This window comes from Hyla sarda, chromosome 6 (genome assembly GCF_029499605.1).
Source record: "Hyla sarda isolate aHylSar1 chromosome 6, aHylSar1.hap1, whole genome shotgun sequence".
Classification (NCBI taxonomy): Eukaryota; Metazoa; Chordata; class Amphibia; order Anura; family Hylidae; genus Hyla; species Hyla sarda.
The window spans coordinates 113,498,596-113,505,402 of record NC_079194.1 but is presented as its reverse complement, the minus strand read 5'-3'; the positions used below and the strand labels follow the sequence as shown (position 1 = coordinate 113,505,402).

The 6,807-nt window shown below is 44.7% G+C and overlaps 1 long non-coding RNA gene across 2 annotated transcripts in view; it reads right to left on the bottom strand.

The window, feature by feature from the left end:
• Positions 1-6,807, bottom strand: part of LOC130275980 (uncharacterized) — a 35,002-nt gene that overhangs the window by 6,798 nt on the left and 21,397 nt on the right. For both annotated transcript variants that reach the window (XR_008844974.1, XR_008844975.1), the window contains exon 2: positions 5,939-6,013. This is a non-coding gene — a long non-coding RNA (uncharacterized LOC130275980). The remainder of the gene's footprint in view (positions 1-5,938; positions 6,014-6,807) is intronic.

Genomic DNA, 6,807 nt, shown 5'->3' with positions numbered 1-6,807 from the left:
CCTGTCAGTCCTAGTACAAAGGATTGTGGCTATAACACATGACCTAGTCACATGACCCAAAGGTCCTTAACCTCCAATACAACACAAATATTATTGATCACGTGACCTAAGGTCCTGTACATTACTTACACTACATTATAATATATTAAATATATACAATTTTAAGAACACTAGGAGGCAACTAGGGACTATCCCACCAGGAGAGCCCTATCAGCATGAGGAACTCTGACTATGGGGGCTTACAACCAAAGGTACGGGACACCCAGTACCGGGACACCACAAAAATGAGGAGAAGAATAGTGGAATCCTGGTTCCACGAAGAAGCGGTGCTTAAGTAGCGCTCGTTTCCAGCGGGAGACGAAAGATTGTAGTCCACGAAATTTAGTGTATTTTGTCCTGTTATTGTCGGTGTCCATACATCTTCTTATCCACATAGACACCTACAGTCACCGTCCTCTGACATCATTTATCTCTACACTGAGCAGCTCAGTGTAGAGATAAATGATGTCAGAGGACGGTGACTGTAGGTGTCTATGTGGATAAGAAGATGTATGGACACCGACAATAACAGGACAAAATACACTAAATTTCGTGGACTACAATCTTTCGTCTCCCGCTGGAAACGAGCGCTACTTAAGCACCGCTTCTTCGTGCCAGGATTCCACTATTCTTCTCCTCATATCAGACGTCCAGGACCAGTTCCCGAGACGAACGGGTGCCCAGCAGCTCTTCCACCGCTACCTCCCAGGGATCTGGGGAATAAGCCTTCAACGGTGTTGTGTCTGTAACACAACACCCCCAGGTGAGCGCAGCAGTCCTTGTTTACCTGTGTATCTCCTATACATACAGAATCATGGCACATTAGTGCGCTCTCTTTTCTGTTTCTTTTTTTTTACATATCACTTGAGTCACCACAAAAATGAGAGAAGGGGGTCCTGTTCCCGTGTTCCCACGTATTCAGTGTATGGGGTTACTGGCATGGGAACAGAGCCCCCACCCATAAACCAAAAGAACAATAAAAGTAAACCAGGAGGCTAGATTGGAAAAAATAGGCCACGGTTTATTATCACGGGTAACTAAAGATTGGTTAAACAGATTAGATCATAACAAATTAATAACAAACTGTAACAGTAGCCGATCAGAAACAGTAATTCACCCAGAATGCTCTCTGAGCAACAAAATTCCCCCACAAGGCCATGTCCCTAAAGACAAGGCCCCCCCCCCAAAAAAAAAAAAAACAAGCCCAACCTCAATCACAGTTTCCAGTCCTAAATTAAAAATGTCTAGGACAATTGTAGATAAATGAACCCAATGCAAGTGATACAGGCCCTGGATGAAACCCTCCAAGTCCCTATGACGGAAGGAAAAGCTAGACACAGCTGGCAAAAATTTCTCCAATTGCCTATTAACACGCCTGCAAATTTAAACTAAATGAAAACTCTCGGGGGATGCCCAAATCAAGTGAGACACAATTTCAGAATGAATTAATACAAAATTAGGAACAATACATTTTAATTTGGCAAAATCTTGCCTCATCTCATGGGTTAACCCCTTAAGGACATAGGGTGTATCCATATGCCCCCGTTTCCAAGTCCTTAAGGACCGTGGGCGTATGGATACGCCCTGATTATTTCTGGCCCCCGCCGCTAGCCGGAGGGGAGACGGGGACGGATGCCTGCTGAAATTGTTCAGCAGGCATCCCGGCATATCGCCCAGGGGGGTCATTATGTCCCCCCATGTTGGCGATTGCCGCAGATCGCTGGACAATTCAGTCCAGCGATCTGCGGCGGATTCCGGGTCAATCGGGTCTCCAGTGACCCGGTGACCCGGAATTACTGGCTGATTGAGGCCGTCAGAGACGGCCCTGAACAGCCATTGCCAGCAGGGGTGAGGTGGCACTGGTGCCACCTCACGATCGCCCTGATTCGTCGGCCGGTTTCCCGGCCGACCAATCAGGGCGCCTGCTGCGGGTGTCACTCCCGCAACCCGCTCCGCCCCTCTTCCGGAGGACGTGAGCGGGCAGAAGACCCCGGGTGCTGGGGACCCCGATCCCCGGCGTCCCTGTTGGGATCGGGGCCCCAGGAGCGATGGCGGCGGCATCGTGGAGCAGCAGCAGGAGGTGAGTGACAGCATCCTGCTGTTGCTTAGCAACAGCTCCCAGCATGCAAAAAGTGCATGCTGGGAGCTGTAGTTATGCAACAGCAGGAGGCAGACCACCACAACTCCCAGCATGCATTTATGGGCATGCTGGGACTTGTAGTTTTGCAACAGCTGGAGGCACATTTTTCTATGGAAAAGTGTACCTTCAGCTGTTGTATAACTACAACTCCCAGCTTGCACAATCAGCTAAAGTGCATGCTGGGAGTTGTAGTGGTATATCTGGTGGTTGCATAACTACAACTCCCAGCATGCCCGTTGGCTGTCGGTGACTGCTGAGAGTTGTAGTTTTGCAACAGCTGAAGGCACACTGAGTTAAGTAGCAAACCAGTGTGTCTCCAGCTGTTGCATAACTACAATCCCCAGCATCCCCAGCCAAAATAGTATGCCTCCGGCTGTTGCATATCTACAAGACCCAGCATGCCCTTCCGCTGTCCGTACATGCTGGGGGTTGTAGCTTTTGCAACAGCTGAAGGCACACTGGTTGCAAAACACTGAGTTTGTTACCAAACTCGGTGTTTCACAACCTGTGTGTCTCCAGCTGTTGCAAAACTACAACTCCCAGCATGCACTGATAGACCGTACATGCTGGGAGTTGTAGTTTTGCAACAGCTGGATGTTTCTCTCCCCCCCCCCCCCCAATGTGAATGTACAGGGTACACTCACATGGGCGGAGGATTACAGTAAGTATCTGGCTGCAAGTTTGAGCTGCGGCAAATTTTCTGCCGCAGCTCAAACTGCCAGCGAGAAACTACTGTGAACCCCCGCCCGTGCGACTGTACCCTAAAAACACTACACTACACTAACATAAAATAAAAAGTAAAAAATACTACATATGCACATACCCCTACACAGCCCCCCTCCCCATCCCAATAAAAATGAAAAACGTCTGGTACGTCACTGTTTCCAAAATGGAGCCTCCAGCGGTTGCAAAACTACAACTCCCAGCATGCACTGACAGACCGTACATGCTGGGAGTTGTAGTTTTGCAACAGCTGGATGCCCCCCCCCCCCCAATGTGAACGTACAGGGTACACTCACATGGGCGAAGGTTTACAGTAAGTATCCGGCTGCAAGTTTGAGCTGCGGCAAATTTTCTGCCGCAGCTCAAGCTGCCAGCGAGAAACTACTGTGAACCCCCGCCCATGTGACTGTATCCTAAAAACATTACACTACACTAACACAAAATAAAATAAAAAGTAAAAAACACTACATATACACATACCCCTACACAGCCCCCCTCCCCTCCCCAATAAAAATGAAAAACGTCTGGTACGCCACTGTTTCCAGAACGGAGCCTCCAGCTGTTGCAAAACAACTACTCCCAGTATTGCCAGATAGCCACTGACTGTCTAGGCATGCTGGGAGTTTTACAACAGCTGGAGGCACCCTGTTTGGGAATCACTGGCGTAGAATACCACTATGTCCACCCCTATGCAAGTCCCTAATTTAGGCCTCAAATGCGCATGGCGCTCTCACTTTGGAGCCCTGTCGTATTTCAAGGCAACAGTTTAGGGCCACATATGGGGTATCGCCGTACTCGGGAGAAATTGTGTTACAAATTTTGGGGGGTATTTTCTGCTATAACCCTTTTTAAAAATGTAAAATTTTTGGGAAAACAAGCATTTTAGGTAAAAAAAAAATATTTGTTTTTACACATACAAAAGTCATGAAACACCTGTGGGGTATAAAGGTTCACTTAACCCCTTGTTACGTTCCCCGAGGGGTCTAGTTTCCAAAATGGTATGCCATGTGTTTTTTTTTTTTCTTTTTTTTTTGCTGTTCTGGCACCATAGGGGCTTCCTAAATGCGGCATGCCCCCAGAGCAAAATTTGCTTTCAAAAAGCCAAATGTGACTCCTTCTCTTCTGAGACTTGTAGTGCGCCAGCAGAGCACTTTTCACCCCCATATGGGGTGTTTTCTGAATCAGGAGAAATTGGGCTTCAAATTTTGGGGGGTGTTTTCTGCTATTACCCTTTTTAAAAATGTAAAAATTTTGGGAAACCAAGCATTTTAGGTAAAAAAAAAATGTTTTTTTCACATATGCAAAAGTCGTGAAACACCTGTAGAGTATTAAGGTTCACATTACCCCTTTTTACGTCCCCAGAGGGGTCTAGTTTCCAAAATGGTATGCCATGTGTTTTTTTTTTTTTTGCTGTTCTGGCACCATAGGGGCTTCCTAAATGCGGCATGCCCCCAGAGCAAAATTTGCTTTCAAAAAGCCAAATGTGACTCCTTCTCTTCTGAGACCTGTAGTGTGCCAGCAGAGCACTTTTCACCCCCATATGGGGTGTTTTCTGAATCGGGAGAAATTGGGCTTCAAATTTTGGTGGGGGTTTTCTGCTATTACCCTTTTTAAAAATGTAAAAATTTTGGGAAACCAAGCATTTTAGGTAAAAAAAAATTTTTTTTTACATATGCAAAAGTCGTGAAACACCTGTAGGGTATTAAGGTTCACATTACCCCTTGTTACGTTCCCCGAGGGGTCTAGTTTCCAAAATGGTATACCATGTGTTTTTTTTTTTGCTGTTCTGGCACCATAGGGGCTTCCTAAAGGTGACATGCCCCCCAAAAACCATTTGTCGCTCCTTCCGTTCTGAGCCCTCTACTGCGCCCACTGAACAATTAACATAGACATATGAGGTATGTGCTTACTCGAGAGAAATTGGGTTTCAAATACAAGTAAAAATTTTCTCCTTTTTACCCTTTGCAAAAATTCAAAAATTGGGTCTACAAGAACATGCAAGTGTAAAAAATGAAGATTTTGAATTTTCTCCTTCACTTTGCTGCTATTCCTGTGAAACACCTAAAGGCTTAATACACTTACTGGATGTCATTTTGTATACTTTGAGGGGTGCAGTTTTTATAATGGAGTAATTTGTGGGGTATTTCTAATATAAAGACTCTTCAAATCCACTTCAAAACTGAACTGGTCCCTGAAAGATAGTGAGTTTGAAAATTTTGTGAAAAATTTCTAAATTGCTGCTGAACTTTGAAGCCCTCTGGTGTCTTCCAAAAGTAAAAACTCATAAATTTTATGATGCAAACATAAAGTAGACATATTGTATATGTGAACCCCAAAAAAATTATTTTAAATATCCATTTTCCTTACAAGCAGAGAGCTTCAAAGTTAGAAAAATGCTAAATTTTCATTTTTTTCATCAAATTTGGGGATTTTTCACCAAGAAAGGATGCAAGTTACCATAAAAGTTTACCACTAAGTTAAAGTAGAATATGTCACGAAAAAACTGTCTCAGAATCAGAATGATAACTAAAAGCATTCCAGAGTTATTACTGTTTAAAGTGACAGTGGTCAGATGTTCAAAAAATGCTCTGGTCCTTAAGGTGAAAAAGGGCTCGGTCCTTAAGGGGTTAAAGGGGTATTCCAGGCAAAAACTTTTTTATATATATCAACTGGCTCCAGAAAGTTAAACAGATTTGTAAATTACTTCTATTAAAAAATCTTAATCCTTTCAATACTTATGAGCTTCTGAAGTTAAGGTTGTTCTTTTCTGTCTAAGTCCTCTCTGATGACACCTGTCTCGGGAAACGACCAGTTTAGAAGCAAATCCCCATAGCAAACCTCTTCTAAACTGGGCGTTTCCCGAGACAGGTGTCATCAGAGAGCACTTAGACAGAAAAGAACAACCTTAACTTCAGAAGCTCATAAGTACTGAAAGGATTAAGATTTTTTATTAGAAGTAATTTAGAAATCTTATTATTGAATTGGCAAGCGCTGTATCAGACACATATCAATTAAAGCTAGGTGGTGGGGACTAACCTGATGCTGCTGTAGGAGGAGGGAAGGATCCTGATGGTATGGAAGAAACTGTAGGTGGTGTGAGGAAGTGCTCACCTGATGACCGAAAAATGGGAATACAGTGACTGGATTACATAAAGATATGCATATCAATTTGAATGAGCTCTATCTATAAAACATGGTCTACCTTTAAATGATCGGTCGCGCTGATTCAGAAACACCAGCAGCTCTATCCAGAACAGGAACAGACCCAGAGTGCCCCCCAGAAGTACTAACATCATTAACAGAAGCAGAAGGAACAGGAAAGACCCCCGCCACATTAACATTAGACCCAGCCTATGACATTAAACTTGGTCTGGGTAGTTCCTTTACAGGCGGGGGGGGGGGGGGGGGGGGCACACACACATTAAAACCTGTACTAGGCCCAGGATTGGCCCCACTCCCCTGAGAACCTGTCCATACACTACCCAGGGAAGACCCGGCCTGTGACTGTGTGGTAGCCCTTGGGGGGTGTATGGTAGTGGTGATATGGTATCGGTATATGAAGGGTTAATGTTAACCCTATAGTTCGTGACGCCAGGCTGAGGGCTGGTATGCTGAGTTAATTGCTCCGGCCTATCGCCACCCTTCCCAGTAACTATAGGTGCATGAAATGACTGAAGGTCCACAAGGAGATTTAACTTGAACTTGAACAACTTTACTGAAGTGCTTGCAATATCCACGGCACAGTAACAGTCTCATATAAACAGTACTAAGGTTGCTTAGTGACTGACAGTTGTTACGGACCTTGAGCTAGTTATACAGTCTCTGAATTTAGGGAGAGATTTGCAGATCCGTCCGAATTTAGGGGTATTATTAGGTCCGGTGATGCTGCAGGGTGTCTGTGAATT